This window comes from Temnothorax longispinosus, chromosome 1 (genome assembly GCF_030848805.1).
Source record: "Temnothorax longispinosus isolate EJ_2023e chromosome 1, Tlon_JGU_v1, whole genome shotgun sequence".
In the NCBI taxonomy this organism is placed as follows: Eukaryota; Metazoa; Arthropoda; class Insecta; order Hymenoptera; family Formicidae; genus Temnothorax; species Temnothorax longispinosus.
In genome coordinates, this window is record NC_092358.1 from 9213289 (window position 1) to 9240777 (window position 27489).

Below are 27489 nucleotides of genomic sequence, written 5' to 3' on the forward strand. Positions count from 1 at the left end.
TGACACTGTGACGTTCTGGTGATGCGAAATTACTCGATCCGGCAGAACGCCTTCGTTGATCGGTTCTTCTTCTGCGGTTAAGGAGGTAATACTCCAGGATAATTAACAGTCCTCGGCGATGTGGATTGTGGCTTCTCAGATCCGTTCAGGATATCAGATATTCTATGATCTTTAGAACTGTTCTCCAAGATTTAAGAGTATAATTTTTATTACAAAACTTTTGATACAAGTGTTTTATGTAAGGGCAGAACAAGTATAAGGTATGTAGTCGCTTTCTTGGCTCGCTTCACTCTCCGCATTGGAAGCGGAAAATTTACTTTTAAATTAAATTAAATTAAATTATTACACAAATGCATTTATTAAGGCACAAATTATTGCACAGCACAAAATACTTACACCGTCGCACGGATAAGTAATTTTGAGTTGCATCTTGCCCACACTTGTTAAAAATATCTGCCTCTTAATTCTTCTTTGGTGGACTCTGGGTCGGTAAAACTTCCGTCTTGATGTCCAGACGGTTCAATGTCACTATACGGGAACTAAATCGGACTCCGGTACGTTCTCGTGATTGCTTGCTTCCACGAGACGCGACCTAATGGATGAGTCAGATAAATCAAGTAGTGAGACATTTTTACATCCCTATTTCGGTTCTGACAGACCAATTTTTTCGAAACACGTTAAGCATCAACAAAAAGCATGCTTAACGTGTTTCGAAAAAATTGGTCTGTCAGAACCGAAATAGGGATGTAAAAATGTTTCACTACTTGATTTATCTGACTCATCCACCAGGTCGCGTCTCGTGGAAGCAAGCAATCACGAGAACGTACCGGAGTCCGATTTAGTTCCCGTGGTGACATTGAACCGTCTGGACATCAAGACGGAAGTTTTACCGACCCAGAGTCCACCAAAGAAGAAGAGGCAGATATTTTTAACAAGTGTGGGCAAGATGCAACTCAAAATTACTTATCCGTGCGACGGTGTAAGTATTTTGTGCTGTGCAATAATTTGTGCATTAATAAATGCATTTGTGTAATAATTTAATTTAATTTAATTTAATTTAAAAGTAAATTTTTCGCCTCCAATGCGGAGAGTAGAGCGAGCCAAGAAAGCGACTACATATCTTATACTTGTTCCGCCCTTACATAAAACACTTGTATCAAAAGTTTTGTAATAAAAATTATACTCTTAAATCTTGGAGAACAGTTCAAAAGATCATTGAATATCTGATATCCTGAACGGATCTGAGAAGCCACAATCCACATCGCCGAGGACTGTTAATTATCCTGGAGTTTTACCTCCTTAACCGCAGAAGAAGAACCGATCAACGAAGGCGTTCTGCCGGATCAAGTAATTTCGCATCACCAGAACGTCACAGTGTCATAAATACCGGCAAACGAGACGTAGAGATACCGCTCGTTACCGACGGTCGACTTCGTAGAAGTAGAAACATACTTTACCTCCAGCCCGTCCCACGCATTCATTCCTACACCTTCTTCCAAACAAGGTCATAAACGCACCTCCTTCGAAATCACCCAACCTCACCTGGTCTTTCCACCCTAGGACCTAGAATGACCAGTAGCGCTAAAAAGGCTCGCCGAATAATGGCGACGTTCTTAAGTAAGTCACGCGCCGATCAAATAAAAGAATTGCTTCGCCTAGATCACTTAAACGACGAAGAAAGAAAGCATGTACGTGACCTTATAGAAACATATAGCATCTTATTTCGTCTGCCCGAAGACAAGCTGCATCATACCGATAAAATAACGCACAAAAAACCGACCACCGACGATATTCCTATAAATACAAAACAATACCGATTCCCGCCAATGCACAAGGAAGAAATCGACAAACAAGTAAAGGATCTCTTAGCTAACGATGTGATTCAGCCATCGACTTCCCCGTACAATTCTGGCTTAATATAATAATCAAACTTACAAGTTTACAATAAATTTATGTTTTGTTCTTGTGTTACAGTTGCGTTATCTATAAAATATGATGAATACCAATAATATTCAGCACGATATAAAATCTAGCTCCAAAAACTTGGACGAATATGGACTTGTAATGATATTTAAAGACATATTCGGAGTAAATTCTCAAAATAAATTTCCAATTTCGATGCCTGGACCGTAAAAAAGCAATGCGACTGGATAAAAAGAAACATAGCAGAATTCTTTCCAAACATGCCGCAATCTTTACATAGCGTTATTCCAGCGTTCTTTTGCCAATTAAATGATGACCAAACCTTGGAGAAGTTACCTAAATGGATGGATATGCATAAATATTGCTGGGGACAAAAATTTGTACAGAAAAATTACACCGCGATAATCTTATCAAAAAAAAATGGGCCTGATGTATATTTATACATTTCAAGGAGAACTAGGGCCAATTATTTTGGGAGAACATAGCCGTACGCCGTATTTAGGATTCTAAAAGTAAGTATCCTTCTAAAATATTGTATTTATATATAAACATCCCTGGTGGAAAATTATCTCAGAATTTTTCATGTTATTAATTAATTAAAATTTCTATAAAAATTCTCTTTATAATACATATAAAAAAAAACCGTTTTGAAGCAATAAACTTATGCATAACTTTCACGCGACAAAATTTATCGTAACCAATGAAGTTTATATGTATGACGAAGTTCGATCTGCGTTACAATAAATGCGCGAGAATCGCCCATGATACACACGTATTCGCCGTAATGGTCGCGGTTACATCGATGCATACATCGCTAACAACGTTCTTGTTTTGTTTCTCGCTGTCCATTCGTACGGCTCACTCGGTATATCCGGCTCGCGTCCGCATCATTCAGGTTAGCTATTCTACTCAGTTTAATATTGCAGCTAGTGCGGAAAGCCGTACGATTAAAAAAAAAGGCTAATTATTGCCTGCATCATTCTAAGCGCGCGTTCTCGCACTTTGCCTCGCGATAACGCGCGGCCACGCGCGGCAACGCAACCGCGAGTCAAAACCGCCTCGTGTGAACAGGCTCTAATTGCCGTCACATACTTCATATTTTTTAATATTGCAGCTAGTAGTAACAGTATTATTTACCCAAAACTCCCAAGCTCCCCAAGTTTGACGACCAATTTCAAATTTAATGTCTCCTCCGAACTTCTCCCCACTCAAAATAATAATTGGAATTTTAGAAAATATTTGGTCTCAATAACTTATTCAGTATAGGATAATTATTGCGCTTTAACATATATTATTCTAACATATATAATTCTATCTAATATGTCCTCGCAGAATAAGTACACTGTTGGAAAATTTGTGTTAAATATAACATAAATCACATGTCCAAAACGGTCCACTCAAGTTTTTGTGTCAGTTTAACATAATATGGATGTGTTAAATGATAACATCGATACTATGTTAAAATATTTTAACAGGAAGGAAATGTTATTCTGATCGTAATTTGAGGTTAATTATGTGTACAATTAACATAATTTTTATATTAAAGTTGAGATTGTAAGATAAAATCAACATTCTTCTTCTGTAAATTTTTATTCTTACTTCTGTTATTAAGTAAAATCAACACTCTTTTTATGTAAAATTTAACACATTTAATAAATACGTTTAAATTGTGTTACTTTAACATATTTTTTAAATTATTTTAATAATTTTACATTTTAAATTTGTAAAGTTCAATTAACATAGAAAGCACATGTTAAATTTGCACACGTATGTGTTTATATGGAACCATTTTGGAAATGAATTTTCAATGAATATATATTCGTTTCCGCGTGTAGCTTTCCAAGCAAAAACGTACCTGGACAAAACTTGCAGTATTCCTCCGCAACGCTGAGTTGCTCGCTGGGTGGACACGGTAGTGGTGGGCATTTGGTGTCAGTGTCGAATCTCGTGCAGGTGAAGATACCGTCGTAGCACTTGCACTCGACGCATTGCTTCGGTGAGACCCTTTCGCCGTGATCGTAAATTACGCCGTGCAACAAACATTGTTCTGCGGAGGCGAACATGAATGGCGAGATAAGTAACGTGAGGCACGAGACGGAAGTGGTCGACTGAACACGAAATACTCTACGTCAATTAATCAGTCGGTTGCGTGTGTGAAAGTAAAAGACGAATTCATGTGAAAGCGACATTAGACTACTCAAGAGAGTTGTCCTCTCAAATGTAAAGAATTTATACGATGTTCTAAAGATAAGAAATATATGAAATATGAATGATAAACTATATATACTGTGCGCTAAGGAAAAGACAAGAAAAAATCCTAAATGTTGTAGGATTCTTATCAAGCTTTGAAGTTATAATTATTTAGGAATCAATGGGATTTAATAAAAATATTTTCTTATTAAAAATTATCATGGATTATGGAATGTTATAGGAAAAACGTTTGAGAATGAAAGATAAAAGGATGAAAAAGACAGGAGTATAATGTTCCACTTACTGAGACAGGTCGGGCAACATTGTCCCTCAAGAATGACGGGATTCTTGCAGGTAACCGGAGCGCAGAGCGTCGGCCTGCACTCAATCTCGCATCTCGCCATGGACGCAGGAACAATGTTGACAATCCTTTACCCAGGTTGCGCCGTCCTCGTCGACGGTACCATTCACCCTACAGGACTTTTGGCACTCGCACTCCTCCACTTTGCTTATCCTGCCCTCTGCAGCGGCTGGCTGAAAGGAAGGATGTCCATGAACAAAAACAATTTGCCTTATTTATATTTTATGAGCAAAAAAATAACGATATGTTTTAATTTAAAATTATCAGTTATTAGGGGAGACCGGGGCAAACTCGACACGAGTTTTTCAAAGGCAATTTTCAACAATTAATTAATCAAACAAATTTAATAGTACACATTTAAAGAGTGTTCCTTCAAGTACAAAATTGCTTAAGGAAATTTTGCTGTACGTCGCTTAGTTTTGCCCCCAAGAAAGGAAAAGTGACGCAAAGACAAATTTTCAAATTGAAAAATGCCGGGGCAAACTCGACACTTTGCCTTATCAACACAATTTGATCTGGAACTTATTTTTTATTGTCTGAAACTAAACATACATTGGGCGCGTTCAGCAGACCAAGCCGCTCAGTAGCAGTCGAACGTGATTGGCTCTTACTTTTAGAAACAACCAATCAACGCAGAGTGTTGATAAGACGAACTCAACAGTTGTGTCTGCTGAACACGGCCATTGTTTATCGTGTATTTAGAAAGTATAAAAATTCGGAATTAAGTAAAACAATCATTGGAAATAATGAGAACAAAAATTATTGAACATTCAATTATTTTCATCTAAACTCATGTCTGAAAAACAATTTATGCAAGTAAATTTGCGATTAGACGTGCGCACACATTTGTCATAGGCCATATAGCTGCATGACAAGTATCGTTTGTTATTGAGAGCCAATAAAACGACGTGGTGTCGACTTTGCCCCGAACATTGTTTTCATTTATGTTACTCCAAAAATATAAAAATTTTGAAAATATGCAAAAACTATTATCGGATTCGTATAAAGCATCGAATTTCCATCAAAATCACATACCGGTAGATTCGCAAGAGTAAAACTCGATGAAAGAGTAGAATTTTCGAGAGATCAGAAAAATTACTTTTCACCATCAAAAACACTTATGTCGCGCTAAAAATTACACCATAACTCAGAATGTCACCAAATTCCGTTGATAATCTTAATTGGCACATAAAAACGCATTTACAGTAGGAAAGGCAAGTTTCTACGATAGATTTAAATTGACAAAAAGCCTATAGTGTCAAGTTTGCCCCGGTGTCAAGTTTGCCCCGGTCTCCCCTACTTTACAAAAAGAGTGTAAAATATATCGATCGCTTAAGCAACTGTTAAGATATACCTACATAAGATGAATTATTAATTAATATAAATAATAGAAAAACATAATCCGTAATTAGCGTCAATTAAGATATTATTAAACGTAAATAAAATCTGATAATAAATTAACAGTATAAGGCAATAGAATATAATTAACCTTACTTAAATCCAACTAATCAGAGTTATTATAAGTTAACATGTTCGACCAATTCAGCAAATCGTAACGCAAACCCGGTAAAACATTTTTTATATAAAAAAACATATTTAAATATATATAATTATACAATATTATATAAAATATTATATAAAATATGTCCATATATGTCCTTTTTCTCTAGTATAATCTCTGTTCGTATGTACAAAAAAAATAATAAGAAAAAGAATTAGAAAATAATTAAAAGAATAACTTTTGCATTGTTTTTTATAACAAAAAATAAAGTCTGAGAAATTGTGAAAAATTTGCTCATATAATCATATATAATCATATTTTATATACAATTATTACATTTATATATGATTATATATAGGCAAATAAATAAACAATGCAAAAACAATTTTTAAAAACAATGCAAAAATTATCTTTTTAATTATTTTCTAATTCTCTTTTTTTTGAACAGAGATTATACCAGATAAAAAAAACATACATAGACATATATAGACATATTTTATAGAATATTTTATATAACATCATATAATTATATATATTTAAATGTTTTTATATAAAATTTTTTTTGCCGGAAATAGACAATATGAAGCTACGAATTCAAGTATTTAACGCACAGTACGCGATATTCGCCAGCCTCGCTTTGAAGAGAAAAGATACGTAATACCTGGTGTATTGTATACGAAGTACTGGACACAGAGATGTACTAGAACTGACTGGAAATGTATGGAATGGACTCCGATCGAAATTCAATTATTCCCTAGATTTCTATTGTTTTTTAGGGAAAACGGAATAATTTCAATCGGAATCCATTCGGAACAATTCCATAAAAGAAGAAACTCCATTGCTACAGTTTAAAAATGCCACCAAATGTATAATAATAAGTTACCCGCATTCACCCTGAAGTTTCAGGGTGGAAAATTTTCCTCCTGAGATGCACCCGGGTCACACTGGTAGTAAACCTGAACGTTTCCGAACAGCTTGAGCCTCGGCGGGTGCACTCGGGTGAAGTTTCCGAACGACTTCATTTCTGTCACACTGGTACAACCTGAACGTTTCCAAACAGCATGAGCCTCGGTGGGTGCACCCGGGTGAAGTTTCCGAACGCAGCCTAAGATGGTCGTGCGGGGTGTGGGGCCATGACAAGAGAATCTGCCCAAATTCACAATCAGATAAATAAATTAAATCGCGGCAAAATAGATTTTTGATTGCGTAATTAATATCATTTCATACTCGATAGCATATTTTTAACACGATAAAAATATGCCTTCTACGACCGGGCCAACTCAGCAAACTGCGCGTCATGGCTTCTGCACACAGAACGCGGAAACGCTTGCCGCGCGGCAAGAAGCGACGCGGTAGCCAATAAACTTTTGGTTCTTACGGAAAAGCAATTGATTGGCTACCGCGTCGCTTCTTGCCGCGCGACTTGCGTTTCCGCGTCCTGTGTGCAGAAGCCATCAGAGTATTATAATGCCGGTCTTGAAACGCACTCAAAAACTAAAGCCATAATAGTACGCGTAATTAAATTGATAATTACTTCAATAACCACGATATACTAAATAATCGTCTTTTAGAAACAAACTGTAAACGACTTATTGTGATTGACCACATTCCAGGCGCTCAATGATTAATTATATTACGAAAAGCGACGCCCAGTCCGGCCTAGCCGGCCAGTATGCCTATTCTCTAACTTTTTAACGACGATGTCGCTATCGTTATGTAGCGATGATTGTCGCTTGCGCGAACGACACTGTAACGATAAAGCTATTCTGTAACTTACAATTATATATTTTTGAATACAATTAGATCAAATCTTTAATGGGTCCATTTTTGTGGTAAATATGTAGAATCAAAAGTGAAATGATTTATTCCATATATTATAACTTGGCACTGCTTAAGACAGTGCCGTGTCTCTTGATACCGTTTTTATACTATACTGTTCGTCAAATTTTAAATATGAGAAACGAATCCTATCGAATGCCATATTGGATAATCCAAATTTAAAGTTTATATATGATTATATATAATTAATAATTATATATAATCTTTTTTTATATTTGTAACACATCAAATTTAATAAACTCTATTATGTGAACAATAAAATATATGTGTACGCATACATATAAAAATAAAATTACATTATTGGTATTTTTAAGCGAATTTATTATTTATTATTTCAATCAAACATTAAAAAAATATATATAATTATATCTAATTTGGCGCAATTATATATATAAGTTTGTATATAATTTGATGTATCTCAACTCGAAAAAAATTCTAATATAACTTTGCATAATTTGATATGGAGTTATAAATATTTTGATATAATTACATATAAATGAATACATAAACAAATCTTATTATATATGATTATATATAATATGATGTAATCAGATAAAATTGTATATAAACATTTTTTCCGGGTTTGAGAGAAACAAGGTGAAAATTACAAAAGTAAACAGATTTTACTAGATTTCGTCACTTTTGTAATTTTCACCTCATTTCAAGATACACAATCAACCCCGAGGTTAAATAACAAAGGTGCTCGATTCGCCACAGTCCATCATCCACGCTCTACAGTCGAGTCGCGTTCACGAGGGAGAAGACACTACGTGTTTATGTCTTTTCGTAATTCTTCGCCCGCCGACAAGGCGCTCAATCCTTTGGACGTTTCTCGAGTTTCGTTTCGTTTCGCAGAAGCGAGGGGAATCGTCCGCGACGAGAGTGATTGAAACGACGAGAGAGAGTCCTTCAGAAAATTTTATAAAACAACGAGATCCTCGAATTTACAATGGTTGCTACAAAAGGTTCGTCACAAAGTTGTGTGCAAGGGCACATGATATTGAAGCAATTTTGATTTAACTTCTCGCGGATTATAAGAAATGCATCAAATTGAAATTTTTTGATCCATTTCTTATAATCTACTAAGAAAAACTTATATAATTTTATTTTAAAAAATTATTAGTAAGAAAGACGAACGTTTTGTGGTAACCTAATTTATATTATTATATTATTTTAAAAATTTTCCTTCTTAATTTTTTAAACGTAAGAAAATATGTACAATTTTTTAGCCGTCACAAATGAAGATGAAAGTGAACAATACAATGAAAATACAATACAGAACGGGACAAGCAGAAAACGTAAATATGTTACATCACTATAATTAACCCTTTTCGGTCACACTTCTCGAGAATCCCGTACCGGTCAGACTGGGTGAAATACACCCCCAGCGTTTTTGCACGTGTATAAAAAATTGTATTATAGGTGACCTTAAAATTTATATATATCCTGTTGTAGTTTAAGTCTTCCTTAAAAAGACTCTGTATAGGTTTGATTTGCAAAAAATTAATTTAACATATGTAAAAAAATTGTTGAAAAAAAAGTCGGAAAGTGACTTTTCACAAAAACTCTAATGTAACTTTTTCAATTTTTAAGATATTTTAATTTTTCAAACGGTTTTTTCATCCTCAGATGACGCACTTTTCAGTGAAAAGTTTTCACTGATTATTGCAGTTTATGCGGCCGTTCCAAAAAGTATATTGATTTTGAGGTATAAAGGTGCGATTTTTTGCAGAAAAAAATGCCGAGAGAGAACTAACGGGCCGAAAAATATACCACCGACGGGGATCGATACTTGAAGATCCCAACTATCTGTAGATGGCGGCACAAGGCCCATTTCCATTGGTTTACTGGGTCGTTTTCGAAGTCAAAAAAACGCTGGAGTGTATTTTACCCAGTGTGACCGAAAAGGGTTAAAGAAAAAATAATAAATTGTGTGTGTTTCCTATTTAAGTTTAAATTGTTATTATATATATATATATATATATATATATATATTTATTTATTTATTTATTTATTTATTTACAAGTAGGAATGAAAGAGAATATAATAAAGATTATAATGTTACCGAACAGAATGTAATAGATAATCCATGGATGTAAAATTATTTTTTATTTGATTAATTTTAGATATTAAGACATTTGTAATACATATTATTTTCATACTTAACCCTTCGCCCGTAATCTGGGTCGTAAATGGCACAAGCCGAAATTCAAAATAGAATACCGCCGAAATGAAAAAGGGGGGGGGCTTGCTTTTCCTCGTAAAAAAAGTAGGTAGTGGGGAGAACTCATGCCCAAAGTTTCGTTGGAATTCGCCAGTGTGTGCTTGACCAGCAGCGAGTCAAAGTGCGTCCAGTGCCAATATTGACCCTGATTACGGACAGTGCCAGACTTTCGTGCAAGGAAGTAAAATTAATTTAACGTCATTTTCATATTACTACAGTTATTTTTAACTTATATAAGTGATATTTTTTTATGATTGTGTATATTATATATATAACCTCAAAATTTGAGTGGATGAATAAAACACGTGTAAAAAGAAATTACATGTACTTTCAGAGTACAATGGATGATCAAGCGACAAATATCAGATATTATTTACGAGAAAGACGATTTTATATGATTTTTTAATAAAATAATGTAAAAATTACGCTAAAAGTCTTATTTTTCTTTAACCCGAAAAACGCCATTTTCAATCCTCAGAATAATTATACTTTTTAAAAATGACCCATATACAGAATTTTTTTCTTGAAAGTACACATATTTAACTATAAAACCTCGTTGGAATTTTTTATTTTGATTTAAAATTCAATGAGATATGATTTTTTTAATAAAAATGGATTTTTATCAATTTTTTGCATAAAGAATGATTTATAACCAATTTATTTTATAATGAATCGCTAAATAAACTTTGGGATTATAAAATAGGATAGTATACAAGTATTACAGAATTTTTTCAGATTTTTTGAACACTATTTACTAGGTCAAAATAACGACAGGACATTTACGACCCAGATTACGGACGATGCCAGTCAAATTATAGTTTACGGGCGAAGGGTTAATTTTGCTGTAATATTATTTCTTGCGAGCTTTCCTTAATATATTTTTATTATATAAAAAGTACACTATTTACTCGGAGCCTCGGAGCCACTCAAAGTTATTGGTCGCTATGTCTAGTTATGTTGTCGCTATTGCTTATCGAGGGGTACAAGACCCCTCGATAATCTAACGACAAAGTTCGATATTTTATCGACAATTTTAACGACATTTATCGTTACACTGAATTACAGAATACCACTTTTCGTTATAGTGTCCGTTAAGTCTGCATAACAATGTCCCTAGCTAGTAAAATTGTCGTTAAAAGGTTAGAGAATAGGCATACAGTACGGGGATTCACTAACTCCTTAACGACAGTTTTGGTATCGTTGCGCAGGTATTATATATGGTAAAAAAGCTGCGCAACGATACCAAATATGGCGTTTTCGATTTACGACTCAAACCGACTCGGGTCGCATCATGTATATAGGACTCTATAGACGGAGAGCTGGCTACATAAAAATGCAAGGTATAAGGTACATGAAATATTTATAGCTAGAGAGGTTCCATTAGCACTCCCGAACACTGAGTGACCAGTCTGCCTGCGTGCTTAGGAAGATTAAGGCGGAGGTGGACGGTCAAAAATGACAAATTTTACAAGGAAAAAAATGATAAAGTTCAGGGATAAAAATTATAGGAATGTTAAGTATTTGTTGCTACGAAAAGCGGAAAATTATTGGCAGACGATTTCGTGGAAGAGAAAGGGCCGGCAGACTGCAACAAAGCGGCGTTAACTTTTGTGAAAAAAAAAGATAAGCTTTATGATTAAAAATTATTGGTAATAATTACTAAACTGTTAACGAAGCTATGTGCTAAATGGCATACAAAAAAACTGAAGACAACATCCGGGCAGACTGTGATGAAGAGCGCGGTCTCGATCGCGCTTAATGAGGTAGTTTCGTACGATGCGCTACTATGATATGTTATTTTGTTATTTATATGAATATATTACGTGTTTTTTTTTTCATTAATGGATTTAATTTGTATTCATTCTTTTTATTGTTAAAAATAAAATGATTAATTTAGTTATTTGTTATTATATTGAATCTATACAAGGACAGAGATATAGGTCGATAACATATAGAAAATGGTAATTTTGTCGGTTATACAGACGGCTCCAGCATCACCGATCGCGCTCTTCATCACAGTCTGCCCGGATGTTGTCTTCAGTTTTTTTGTATGCCATTTAGCACATAGCTTCGTTAACAGTTTAGTAATTATTACCAATAATTTTTAATCATAAAGCTTATCTTTTTTTTTCCACAATAATTTTCCGCGTTTTGTAGCAACAAATACTTAACATTCCTATAATTTTTATCCCTGAACTTTATCATTTGTTCCTTGTAAAATTTGTCATTTTTGACCGTCCACCCCCGCCTTAATCTTCCTAAGCACGCAGGCAGACTGGTCACTCAGTGTTCGGGAGTGCTAATGGAACCTCTCTAGCTATAAATATTTCATGTACCTTATACCTTGCATTTTTATGTAGCCAGCTCTTAAACTACTAGCATCATTGACGTGGAATACATACATATCTATGTATGTATTCCACGTCCAATGATGCGACCCGAGTCGGGTCGAGTAGCAAATCGAAAACGCCATTAGAGAATCCCCGTACAGGAGCGTCTCTTTCACAATTCGACCATTGAGGCTGATATTTTTAAATTTGACGATAAATGTAACAGGAAACTTTATATGAGAATTATAACTCGAAATTCGAAGCAAATCGTCATACCTGGTTACTCTTGGTCGCTCTGATACAGTCTTCTTCTCCGTGGATTTTCGGCTTCTGAAGCGTAGCGTCCGTAACGTACCGCTACTCGCACCGTAATAAAAGATGGAAGCTTCTTCTTCTTCTTCTTCTTAGGTTTAATGGCTCCTGCCTCTAGTACAAGACAATACGGCCAACTAGCGAAATAGTTGAGTGGCGAAGTCTAAAAGGCAATTGCAAGCAGACAGTATCAGTCACTGTACTTTAAAAAATTTTTTCGTTAGGGCGGAACACGTCCGAACACGTTAAAACGTGTCGTCCGTGTCTACGCGCGAAACGCGTCCGAACTAGTCCGCGTACGTTGCACGAATGAAAAGATGGAAGCAAATGGAAGCTAAGAGCTAGGAGGAGACCCGCGTCACAGATTAATGGATTAATAGACAGATAGCCAAAGGTCCGGGTTTAGAGCTCTAGTCCGGGTTGAGACGAGACCAGCATTTCTCACTGGTTTCAGCGCCATACCGTGTAGCGGCCAATGCAGTAACTACGTTCTTAAGATAAAGCGGGTCATTTTCGGACGAAGTCGCTAACAGTTGATAAGTCGCGTTTTAAGGCTATTTTCTGTAACTCTTATAACTACAGTTTCGTTATCATCGTTATATTATCGTTGTGCAGATATAATATATGATAAAAAAGCTGCACAACGACAATATAATGATAACGAATTGTTGTTAATAGTTATTAGAATCAGAGCACTGATCTCTAAGCCGAGAACTCCGCGTGACGTGTTAGAGAAGTTATATTGCAATATCAAAATTAAGTATGTTAATTGTTAGGACTTTTAGCCCTTAGAAATTTGTTATGTCAATTGTAGTTAAAAAGATATTGATGATTAACATAGAGTCTATTGCATCAAAATTGCGACTTACCATAGACCATTATATAATTAAGAAACTATGAAATTTTTCTTGTTATTCAAACTCAAGAGTTTTTCAGGTTGCTAAATATTAATCTGATGTTAAATTCAGTTGATAAATTCAAAATGTCGGTGCCATATAGCGGCGGCCGGATATCAAAAGTAAAAATTCTATTATTTTTATTTTTAATATCCGCTATTTTTAATTAACTTTGCCATCCGATTAATATTGCGGTTATTTAAAAAAAAACTCTTAACTTCGAATACATAATTAACCCGTTGAGGTCACACCTCCTAAAAATAACGTAGAGGTCACATGGGGTCCAATGGACCCCACAACAGTTTCCATTTGCGTTCTTTTTGATGTATCGACTCAAACCTTGAACTGGAATTAATTTATGACTTCCTCTTGATAATCCAATAATTTAAAAAAAATTTTTATGTTGAAAAAACGCGAGAAAAAAAAATTTTTTTCGAGAAATTTGACTTTTTTTACAAAAATATTCCTCAAAATTTTTTTAGATAGAGTAAAAAAACTTTGTGCATTTTACTCTCAAAATAGTATACTTTTAAGAAAAAAATAAAAAAAAAACCTGGGGTCCACTGGACCCCATGTGACCACAACGGGTTAAAAAATAATTCATAAATTCTGAATGGTATATGTATATAGTTGCAACTTTTTGACGCAATAGATTCTGTGTTAATCTTGATGTTAATAATCATGCATCAATTATATATTTTTAATTATAAATATCATAAGACATTTCTTTTAAGAACAAATAAAAGATAAATATTTTAATTCGCGATGCTTCTTTAATAAACTTATTATATTAATTATATTTATTATTTATACTGTGTAGGAAAGTTTCATGTTTGTATATCAATTAAAATTTCAAATAAACTTTTATGTAATTCCCCTGGTAATTTCATAAAATTAATATTTTCATCAAATTAAACTGCCAAATACGGTCAGGCTGAATTTTGTTCACCTATATAGTAACAATTTTTCGTGTAAATTTTAAAAGTATATTCTTTTGCTTCGTCAACTACACGCGCCGTACTTTTAATCTTGAAACGCAGTCTGACAAACTGAAACGTACAATCACATAATTAAATTGATAATCAATTTAACAATACCGATACTATACCTATCTCCACACACACCGCAAAGAATGTTACAAAAATATTTTTAATTTATATAGTTTATAAAATAATTGATTATAATTTTTATTTTTTTTTAAATTTTAATTAATATCTAATATTTTTAATTTTAGTTTATAAAATTAATTTTTATTTTATTATTAATTTCTTAAATTTTAATTTATTAATTTAATCAAGAAATATATATATTTTTCACATATTGATTGATATCTTTCGGGAGGTCGTATCTTACACAATTCAAGTCGATTTTACACAATTTCCGGTTTTTCTGCTTAAACGCTCAGTCAGGCATCCCCGAAGCTAAGTGTCTACATCGTGTGTGTGAAGCTAGCGTCTCATTTTGCGGAAACTCACAAATTATTGAGAGTTCTGACTTCCTTTTCAATAGTTCTAGAGTTTCTGATAGTTTAAACAAATAGTTCTGGCCATTAAAACCAAAAAACACGTCAGTACAAACTGAGACGCTAGGTTCACGCAGCGTCTCACTCTGTCCTACACAAGTTCCACCACTGTATCTCATCAGATTTTGCGAGATCTCTAGTTTTATAACAGTTCTATAAAGAGTTCTGCCATATAAAAGCAAAAAAATTAATTATAATGTACTAAAAAAAAAAAATTATAATGTAACGAGTATACCGAGTTGAGACGCCAGTTGAAATCTCGGAGTTCCGGTTTATGTAAAATATTTTTCGAGTAGTTCTGAGCATATAGAAGCATTTTCTAAAAAGTTCCCGGCACTAGCAATGTTGTATAATTTTAAATAAATTAATAACGCTCAAAAGTCAGGAATTTATCGAGAATAGGGTGAGACGCTGGCCGTATTTCGACAGTTCTGCGAGTTCTATTACAATTTTCGTGTAGTTCTGAACGTGTTCTAACGTTTTCTAAAGACTTCTGGCGATAAGCGTTATTTAATCATTTTTTAAATAATTTTTATCGTCCGAGAAAGACGCATTTACGGGTATATGGGTGAGGCAAACAACAAACAATATGCAATTGAAGATTTTATTTATAGAGCAATAAACACAAAATAATATTAGCAATTTTGTAGTCATTGTATATTTTGAGATTTTTTGAACAAAGACATGGATTGGAGACTGTTCTCTAATTATACAATCAGTGTACTTGATGGAAATGTCTTTAAATTAAACATTCTACCCCAACACTCTTATAACATATATATAATTATAATATTGTCGTATGTCTTCAAAATAAACGTTTTATCCCAAAATGCTTCTCAGGTATATTTTATGTACAGTTTAAGCTAATTCCTTTTGTTTAACGAACTGTTTGAACCCACCTTTCTTAAAAAAAATTAAAGATTGTAAGTTATTATTTAAAGTTTCAAGATAAAAGAAATCAATTTTTAAGACAATTTGTTTGACAATTATTATTATATATATTTAAAGAATATAATTTATTATTATCAAAAAATTATTTTAAAAATTTGTATTTATATACTCTTTAGAGCTGTTTCTTTGAAGCATTCATTGCACATAAGTCTAAAATCCTAAAATATGCATTCAAAGTAATAAATATTACATACATATATATTCATTGTCAGCATTCTCTCAGGACAATTGTAGTAATTTCTAATCGCCAACTTTTTCAAATATTTATTTAAAAAATTTTTAAAGTCTTTAAAATATATATACGCACCTGAATAACTAACACAAGGTTTTTAATATTTTATAACTCAGTGATTATTTAAAATAATTCAATTAATAAATCATTTTTATTAGGTACATATTATTAGTCATATTTTAGAAATAAATAAATCATTAAAAATATTCTCAATTTTTATTTTCAAAAATATTGTAACAGTACAATACTGTTATATTTTATAAAAACTTTAAAGACTAAAGCAATCAATACTTGACTTTAATATTAAGAACGTGACTTTACTTTGTAATATTTTTCTCTTCTTAACCCTTAATGTGGATCTACGACGTCCGAGCCAAAGTGATATCTGTTCATAACTGTAAAACTTGCAAGCCTGTCAGAAGATATAAAATAAACGATGGTATTTCAAAATGACTATCGTATATATCGTATATGATAAAACTATCGTATGTGATAAAATTGTCAACTACAATGTAGACATCAGATGTTTCATGAATTTTTGTAGATTTTTTAAAATATTTTGAGGTAGGGAAAAATAAAAATAATTAATAAAAATCCGCGTATTAGTATGCATTCATATAATTCGGCAAAAGGAGACAGTATAGTGTTACGCAATGATTGCGATTGCTATGCGCGCGACAAAGGCATTAGGAGAAACGATGTCATATGTCACACGTCGCTTGCCACTCGCTGTGTGACTCTACTTCTTGCTATCAGATGATGCTCACCTTTGCTAAAAGACCTAATTGTAAACCATTTTACATGCCTACAAGTCTTTTTATACGTCCATTTGCTCAGACATTTTAATCAATACCCGGGAAAAAACCTCTTATTTGTTCATATTAGTTCATATTAGTAGATATATGATCATATAAGGAATGAAAAATATAATCTTAAACAATATTATATGGCCATATATGGGAATATATAATTATATAGGGCTATCATATATGTATGATTATATACCCAGAAAAAAATACCTCTTATTTGTTCATATTAATAGATATATAATTATATATAATCATATAAAAAATAGAAAATATAACCTTAAACAATATTATATGGCCATATATGAGAGTATATAATTATATATTGCCATATATAAGATACCTTTTATTTATTCATATTAGTAGATATATAATTATATATGGTCATATAAGAAATAAAAATATAATCTTGAACAATATTATATGGCTAAACCTCTTTAAGTATAACTTTATATAGTCATATATGGTCTTATACTTATATAGTATATTATCATGTGCGTGATCATGTAAAAATATATTTATAAGGTTAAAGATAATCATATATGAATATATACTCTATAATGGATCTATATTATTTCACTTGACAATATGAAATTTATATGAGATATTATTTCTAGTTTCAGTTTACACAATTGCGTTTTAAGTCCGACAAAGTCCATATTGGCACGCAGTGCCAATTTAAAAAATTAAAACATATATTTAATAATAATTGATATTGTGAAATATTATTAAGCATCAAGATCCGCTCGACCGAAAACGGCACTTCTCATTGCTTGTGTTATTTTAAGTTTTCCTTTTTTTTCTAATTTTGCATAAGATACTTAATTTTTTTAATTGACATATTAATTTTTATTAAATGTTTTTGTAAACAGTAAAATTACCTGTAATAATTCGTGAAAAAAACTGTTATATAATATATATTATAGTTTTTATGAACAAATATATTAATCGTATTATTTTACAAACATACCTTATAATTTAAACTGAAAATAATATAATCGTATATAAAATTATATAGTCATATAAGATTATATATGATCAGATCAGAATATTGCATCTTAAAGTATCCGATAGATGGCATTCGATGTGATCTGTTTCTCGTATTTAAAATTTGACAAACAGTGTTACAAGAATGGCATCAAAAGACACGACACTGTCTCACGCTATGGAGCGACACAGTTTTTGTATCAGTTGTATCGTGGAGTCCACTCTTATAATAAAGTGGCATCCTTAAAAAATAACATTTAAAAATATATAAAAATTTTTTAAAATTTAAATTCATATATAAACATATAAGATTTCTTCTTCTATATGAGCATATAAGACATTATAAGAGATATTTTTTATTTGTCCTTATATAATCTTATATAATCATATATATGACCATATAAGATCTTATACGGCCGAAATTCATATATAAGCATATAAGACCGCGCTTCTTATATGAACATATAAAACATTATAAGGTTTTTTTTCCCGGGGGACTTTATATATGTATAATTATATATAATAATATCTAATAATATTCAATATATAGACATATTTCATAAATAGTTATATATATTTGTTTTTGTAAAAAAATTTTTTTACCGAATAAACGATAAAAAATTTTTTCATATAAAATTATATATAACTATATAAAATTATACAGAAATATACAAAGTTATGTATAAGCTATTATATAATTATATATATAACAAATAAGTATATTCCTTTTATATACAAACTATATATGAATAAATATAATGTTTCATGTACATTTTTAAATTCTGATTATACGATGGGATTTGTTTCTCCTATAAAATTTGACGAACAGTCTGGCCGGTAAAAAATTTGTTATATATAATTATATGTAAATGATTATGTATAATTATATACAAAACTATATATGAAATATGTCCATATATAATTAGATATAATTAGATATAATTATATATAATTATATACAAGATGGTCCTAAAATAGTTGGTCAAAATCAATGATTGGATTGGGTTTGTCATAAGGATAAAAAAGTTCTCATAAATGTTAGTCCAAAAACGTATCCCGCAGGAGTTACGTCTCATTTAATTATTAATAAATATCTGATTCAGAAAATGGAAAATCATATAAAAGGAAATATTTTCATTTACAAGTTGTTGGAAATGTCCACCGTTAACTAAAACACACGCACTTCCATCCTTCTAACCCTTGACTGTCTAACACGCTCAAAGATTCCTAGCATATTTCTCATAATTTCGCAGCTGTTGATAATGTGATCTCGGATGCGTTTTTGGACTAACGTTTATGGGAACTTTTTTCATTCTTATGACGAGCTCAATCCAATCCCTGATTTTGATCACTTATTTAAGAACCACTCTGTAGTCATGTAAAGTCCCTCGGTGTCCATTTACTGCAGAAAATTGTTATTTTCAAAGTTATTTTTTAAGTGTGCCACTTTATTATCAGAGTAGACGATACAACTGATACAAGAGAGATGTGCCGTTCTATAATTTATATAACTTGACACAGGTTAGCGGGAGACACTGTCGTGTCTTTTGATACTGTTTTTATACCACTGTTCAAATTTTAAATACGCAAAACAGATCTCATTGAATACCCTCTATCGGATAATCAAATTTTAAAAATATAATATAATACACACGTGTGATTATACATAATCATATATATAATCCACGAGGATAATCAAATGCCTTTTATATATAATTATACAATACAGGGTGTCCCATTTTAAAAAACGCACCTCGATAATTCTTCAACAAAGCGTTTTCGGCAAAAATGTTTCAAACAAAAGTTGTACGGTTTCGAAAGGCATATAAGATGGTATCATTAGTTTGACTGTGAATAGTTGCTTGAATGTCACGTAAAGGTCATCTTCAAAATTTTTAAAACAAAAAATTGCAGACCACATCCGAGAGATCGAGAGTCAGATCAAGGTCTATTTGGTATAGAATGTCCCATATAATTACAAACTCCTCACAAAAATTAAAAAAACACTTAATTTTTCTTAAAAAATAAGCAAAATTCAAGCAACTGTAACTTTGTTAAAAATAAGCAAAATTTAAGTTAAAAAAGGATTTTACAGCTTAAAATCTCTACTTTCGAAAGGTTACTATTATTTTTTTAGTTTCTGTAAGTTTGGTAATTTTTACATATAGAAAACCACGAGTTGGACAAAATTTTCTTCTCATTTTGTAGAACTGTCACGTGCACAAAAAAAATCTGCGAAAATTTTTTATTTATTAACCTAACAGCTCAAAGTTTTTATTAGAAAATTTTTTTAAAAATGTTTTTACGATTTTTTGTTACTGACAATGAGTTATCACCGATTGAATAAGAAATGAGTATTTTGACTTTGATTGCTCATAACTCCGTTAAAAATTATCGTACCGCAATTCAAACAATAACAGATTTTTAAAGCTGAAACTTTGCTTTATCGAATGGTATATATAATTGCCAAATTTTTTTAAAAAACATGTAGACAATACAAATGGATGAAAATAATGTAAGAATTAGCGATTTTTCCCTTTTTCATTTTGATCCAGAAAACAATTGTGCAGAACAACACAAATTTATTCTTTACGTTTTTTTATACTTTTAAGTACTCTGCATTAAAAAAAAATTGTCAAATAACTATGAGATGTTTTCATGTTGTCCGTTATGATTTCATGGGGCAAAACGTACAAAAGATTGTGAAATTACTTAAGGAGCATATGCAAAATTAAGGTTTTGAGAACTGTTAGGGGAACAAATAAATCTTACGTATTCTTATGTATTTTGAGTCGTATAATCCGAAAATGGCAATAAAGATGGTTCTACATTAGTCGCAAGCAATCCATGTTGTCGCAAGTTACAAGAAGCTTGCGATTTGAGTTTTTACATTACAGTCGTAGAGAATTGTTGTAAAATAGTTATTTGTGTAACAAGTGAGGTAAGATGAAAATTCCCGGATGCGGAGTTTACGCACGAGCCGAAGGCGAGTGCGGTAACCGCACCCGGGAATTTTCATCTTTACACACGGCTTACACTCCCTATTTTATGTTGCAAGTGCCTGGAAAGTGGTTTATCACGCACGCGTAGCGTGCGTAATGGGGCACTTTCCATGCACGTGTTGCATAAATGTTATTTCAAGCAAGCAGAATTGCTACTAGTACAAGCAAGTATAGTACTATTTTCTTAGAAAGTACTATTTATTTAGAAAGTCGAAAATTTTCGCAGATTTTTTTGTGCACGTGACAGGCTCACAAAGTGAGAAGAAAATTTTCCATTTTGTCCAGCTCGTAGTTTTCTATATTATATGTAAAAATTACCAAACTTATACAGAAACTAAAAAAATAAGTGACCTTTCAAAATTAGAGATTTTAAGTTTTAAAATCCTTTTTTTAACTTAAATTTTGCTTATTTTTAACAAAGTTACAGTTGCTTAAATTTTGCCTATTTTTTAAGAAAAATTAAGTGCTCTTTTAATTTTTGTAAGGAGTTTAGTTTGGATCCATTATTTTGCATTTTAAAATTTTTACCATAAATTTGTGTTTAGTGAAAAGAAACCCAAAAAGCAGGTTTCATAGAAACCCAACAATTGCATTATTCCAAGGGGTTGCCATATTGGATCCGCCAGTTTGAAATTTTAACAGCAGATTCGGGCAAGATTCCAATAACCCTGGCGCCTTAATTTGATCCGACGATGGTTTCTGGTAGTACTTTTAACGCTGAACAAAAAATTATATAGATCTTATAGAGCTAACCGCTCTGGTTTTCAAGATATACAGTGTTAAAATTGGTAAAACTTTAGATTAAGAGCGACCTCACCGATTTCAATAACCTTGATATATGTTGTCGATATGAAACGAGGTGCGGCGAAACTACCAAAAACGTCCGTGCTCAGATTTAGGTGAAACTTTGTGAATAGGTTCCTTCTAAATAAAAAAGACATATACCAAAAGGATTTTTTGCGACTCCAAAGTTTAGCAACTTTTTTAACATTTTTATCTTGCTGCCTCCGCGCATACATTTTCCACGCAAAACAAACCAAAACAGCTCTCAAGTAATGTAAACAACCATAAAGTCATACCCGTCAAAGTCATAACATAAATATCCATTGGCGAAACTTCAGAAAATCAGAAACATTGTAAACTACGATGTATAGTTTTCAAGATATTAATTTGTATAATCTATCACATAATATAATAATATACACAGAATTAGCAGTAAGAGAGAGAGAGAGAGAGAGAGAGAGAGAGAGAGAGAGAGAGAGAGAGAAACAGTACACACGTAAGTGAGGGAAGGGCTACCGCACCTCCCCCGAAAGCAGGGGGGAGGTGGGGGTGAACTTCGGTTCACGTGAAAAGTATATGCGTGAACTTTTCATTCGTGGAAAGTTATTATGAATTTTTAAATAATACTTGAATTGTGTGTATAAACAGTACACACGTAAGCGGGAGAAGGGCTATCGCACCTCCCCCGAAAGCAGGGGGTGAGGGTGAACCTCGGTTCGCGTGAAAAGTGTATGCGTGAAGGCAGTAGGTTCCGCCCCCTTGCGGGGGGCTCCACTATTATTAAACTAGACACATAGTGTGCCTCCAAAGTACATGCGTGAGCTTTCCACGTATGGAAAGTTGTAAACCCATGTGATACCTCGTTTCGCGTGGAAAATGTATGCGCGGAGGCAGCAAGTTAAAAATGTTAAAAAAGTTGCTAAACTTTGGAGTCGCAAAAAATCCTTTTGGTATGTGTCTTTTTTATTTATCTAAAAGGAACCTATTCACAAGGTTTCAACTAAATCGAAGCACGGACGTTTTCGGAAGAACAGCTATTAATTTCTATTTTAAGGTTTAAATAATTCGTTTAACAAAAGTAAATAGAATTTATACTATATAAACTATATATATAAAACATATCTGAAAAGCATTGGAATAAAACATTTATTTTCGAGACATATGTTTTAAGATTTTTAAGTAAAATGTTTAATTTGAAAACATTTTTGTGTATACTGATTAAATAATTTAAGGACATGTATATACTGACTGTATAACTTGAGAACAGTCTTCGATCAATGTCTTTGTTCGAAAAATCTCAAAGTATACAATGACTATAAAATATAGATTTGTGTTTGTACTAAAAGTATAACGTTCTACAGTAAAATAAATGTAACATATTTCTAATAACAAAAAATGTATTTTTCTCTCGACTGCTGCCAACCTTCGGTTGGCGAAGACGAGGGAGTATGCGTTTCACCGAGGCCGAATCTTTGTTACTTTAGTTCTCGATAACTACAACATACTTTGATATGTGCTTCTTTGATATGCTCGTATATAAATTTCTTATTGATCAAACAAGGTTTATAGCGTGTAATTATCATTAATCGTTGTGTTAATAATTTAATCTATTTTATATGCATATGTTCACTTAACTTTAAATAATAATGTTGGTTTAATCAATTTGTTTAATAATGAGAATTGATGAATATATCATGTAAATAGAAATTTAAAAAATATATTTTTTGTTTTATTAAAAATACATCACATTTATTTCACTCTCGAATGTTATTCTTTCAGCACAAACACAAGTCCATATTTTATAGTTATTACATACTTTGAACTAAGGCATTGATTGGAGACTGTCCTTAAATTGTACAGTCAGTATATATCTGTTCTTAAATTATACAATCATAGTATATACGAAAATGTCTTCAAATTAAACGTTCTACTTAACACTCTCTTAAAACACAATTTATATCTCTAAAATAAATGTTCTACCCCAATGTTTCTCAGGTATACTTTATGTACTGTTTAAGTCCTGGGGGCCATGGCACATAAAAAAACTTAAGCAGTAGGGGAGAGTTGGATATTACCGAGCCCCTAAGAACTGAAGCGTATATCTAAGCTCAGAAATGCTTCAAAGAAACAAAATGTGCAGTTTTAGATAGGTAATTTATTTGGCTATCCATATATCATAACAATAATGTTGAAAGTTAAACACAAACTGAAATATTAACAATTTTCCAAAAAATGAGAAAACGCGGTATTACCGAACTGGTCTGATAATATCGTGCCTATAAAAATTACTCTGGCTTCAGCCAGTGACATGAAGTAGAACACAATATTCATTTATATTACTATTCGTTGAGTTAAATAATGGATAATGGGCCACTTTCCACGCACTTTGTAATATAAAATAGGGTGTGTAACACGTGCGGGTTGAGAATTGGACACGCGTGCGGGTGATCGCACTCGCCTTACAAATAACTATTGAACTACTTACTTTATAGCGTTTTTCACTGGCCTAGAACTGGTGCGCACTAAAATGCAAATATTTCGACTGATGAAATACTCAGTACATATTTTACCAAATAGTGCAATAAAGAATATTGAGGATTTCAACTCAACAACGAAAGCGCGCACTGGTCGGATGTGCATGCTTTTATATTGTTTCCCCACTCGAGTTAACGATTCGAGAAGGGACGGTGATATCGCGATTGACATTGAGTTATTGCGTATTAGTAGGGGAACGATGACCGTCGTAAAAGGCTTCGCCAAAAACCCTAACTCCCAAAGAGCTCTACCGGCTGGCCTTGGAATATCAACAGATTGTCCGCGAAGAGTACATTGCGTAACTACGCTTACTACGCACGTTCTATTTCGGCAAGTTTCGTGTTAAGCGTAGTTACGCAATGTACTCTTCGTGCGCGCGACCGCGACGTTACGCAACAGCCCGCGCCGAAATTCTTTGCAACATAGTGAAGGAAAATTAGGTTTTTATCTCGGAACCGGTTAAAACTACTCGAATTTGAATGTTTTTTTTTAAATGTAGGTAATTAAAAACACTACAATGTTTATGGGTTAAAAATTGACGCTTTAAATAGGAAATTCAAGAAAATTCCGAAAAATTGAAATTCTAAAACAAAACATTTTTTAAACGTACTAGCTTGCATTTTTTGCTTCTAATATACCATAATCCAAATTATTTACAAATCTCATAATAAGGAACAGAAATATTGAATTATGTTACGTACATTGTGTTACTCTGTGTTAATTTTGGTCTACATCGAAAATTTGAAGCTATATTTGAAGTTATATAGTTTTTCGTATCTAAATTGCTTAGGCGCACATTTGCGCAAAAAGTTCAAATTGTCTCGTGTAAGTAACGCTTCAAATTTTCGATGTAGACCAAAATTAACACAGAGTAACACAATGTACGTAACATAATTCAATATTTCTGTTCCTTATTATGAGATTTGTAAATAATTTAGATTATGCTATATATAGAAGCAAAAAATGCAAGCTAGTACGTTTAAAAAATGTTTTGTCTTAGAATTTCAATTTTTCGGAATTTTCTTGAATTTCCTATTTAAAGCGTCAATTTTTAACCCATAAACATTGTAGTGTTTTTAATTACCTACATTTAAAAAAAAACATTCAAATCCGAGTAGTTTTAACCGGTTCCGAGATAAAAACCTAATTTGCCTCCACTATGTTGCAAAGAATTTCGGCGCGGGCTGTTGCGTAACGTCGCGGTCGTGCGCGCGAAGAGGCTTGGAGGACGTGCTTACGACACGGCCGCAACGCCGTCATTGACTCGTCGAACGAGCGAGAGTAGGGCTGTTACTGAATGAGCGAGTAGAGATAACGCGCACGATCACATATGAAAATGATCAAGACACACACACATATGAGAACCGATATACATATATATAGATGTCAAATTGTACATGAAATATATTTTTTTATATATTTGTATATATATATATATGTAGGTCTAGAGGTATGTTCCGGGACTGTTTACGTTTTTTGAAATGTACAGTCCTGGAATATAACGCATATATATGTAATCAGATTCAAAAAATTGTCCCGAAACGTGCCGTAGGACATGAATTTTTTCCAGGACAGTCCTGGAAACTGCCAAATGTCCTGGAATATACCGATGTAAAAAAATAAAAGTCCCGGAACATACTTCCGGACCTACATATATATATATATATATATATATATATTTGGTATGTCTAATAGGCCCAGATAGGACCTAATAATTTAAAAGAAACCATGTTATCTCATATTAGAAACCTATCTCATAATAGGGGGGCCTTTCCTCTATTCATAATAATTTACTTTTATAGCATGCCTATACATATATAACAAAATATTACTAAAAGAATAATATATTATTATAAATCTTTTTCACTCTTTTCATAAATTCTAAATTTTTCGTAGTTTTTTAGCTTCTTAATTAAATATTTAATTTAAAAAATGACGTGCCTCGAATCTCTACATAAAATCTTTTCACATAAAAACTTTGAAAAATTTGATAAATAGAATCCCTAATTCTTGCGTATTTATAATTTAAATAATTATAATTTTTTAAACGTAAGATATTACGAGTATGTTGAATTTATAAGTACTTTATTAAATAATTTAAGCCTCTCAAATGTAAAAAAATATATAATATTTTATATGTTATTATATATACATAATATTACTGTAACCGATGCGTGGAATACTCATTGCAATCACGTAGTTCTTACGGGAAAACCGTTTAATAAGTCTACAAGTAAATAATAAAATAAATAAATTGCTCACCTCGTGGTTGCTTCGCCGACGCTTCTCTGAGTCCCCTCCTCCCTCGTTCCTCCGCGACCGCTCCTTCACGGCGCTCATCCAACACACACTCGCTAGAACACAATTAACTATTATAATTATACGATTGCATGATTAACTGTATACGACACTCTCGACGCCAATTATTCGCAGGATTCAACTGTATTATGTTCGGACGGAAAATCATTGCAGGAAATACGTACAATCTCGCGAGATTACGATCCATCAACTTTCGCGACGTACCTATATGTATCTGGAAATCGCGAAAAAAATAAACTCGCGTAAATTGCGCGGTCAACTTGACGCGCCTAGGGCCGCGCCCGCGCCGCGGTGACGCTATACCTGTGTTGCTCCCAAGGAATCTACGTCGCGCGAGTGTCAAATACTAACAATAAAATACGATTGAGTACAAAGCTCATACCGATTGCGCTTACCGATTAAACATGCCGCGACGCGAAGAGAGAGAGAGAGAGAGAGAGAGAGAGAGAGAGAGAGAGAGAGAGAGAGAGAGAGAGAGAGAGAGAGAGAGAGAGAGAGAGAGAGAGAGAGAGAGAGAGAGAGAGAGAGAGAGAGAGAGAGAGAGTACTCACGCCTTCCTTCGCACGTCGTCCGTCGCCAGCACGGATAGAGAACCTCTGGAGACCGGGTCGATCTACCTTCCGGGAACCCTCTTTTACTTCTGATCTTCAATCTTCGAATTCACGATCATCTCGCCGATGACTCTCCCCTCCATATCTCATTATTCTCCTTCTTCTCGCTCATCTCACACTCCGCTTTCATCCTTCTCAATCCCGTTACATTGTCCAAACGATCAG

The 27489-nt window shown here is 32.9% G+C and overlaps 1 long non-coding RNA gene across 1 annotated transcript; it reads right to left on the reverse strand.

Annotated features, from left to right (window-relative positions):
- Positions 1–128: 128 nt before the first annotated feature.
- LOC139811305 (uncharacterized) lies at positions 129–27489 on the reverse strand. Its single transcript, XR_011731600.1, has 6 exons — positions 27265–27489; positions 26657–26748; positions 12645–12843; positions 6859–7121; positions 4418–4647; positions 129–3970 (listed from the first exon to the last, which is right to left on the reverse strand). It is a non-coding gene; the product is annotated as an uncharacterized lncRNA (long non-coding RNA).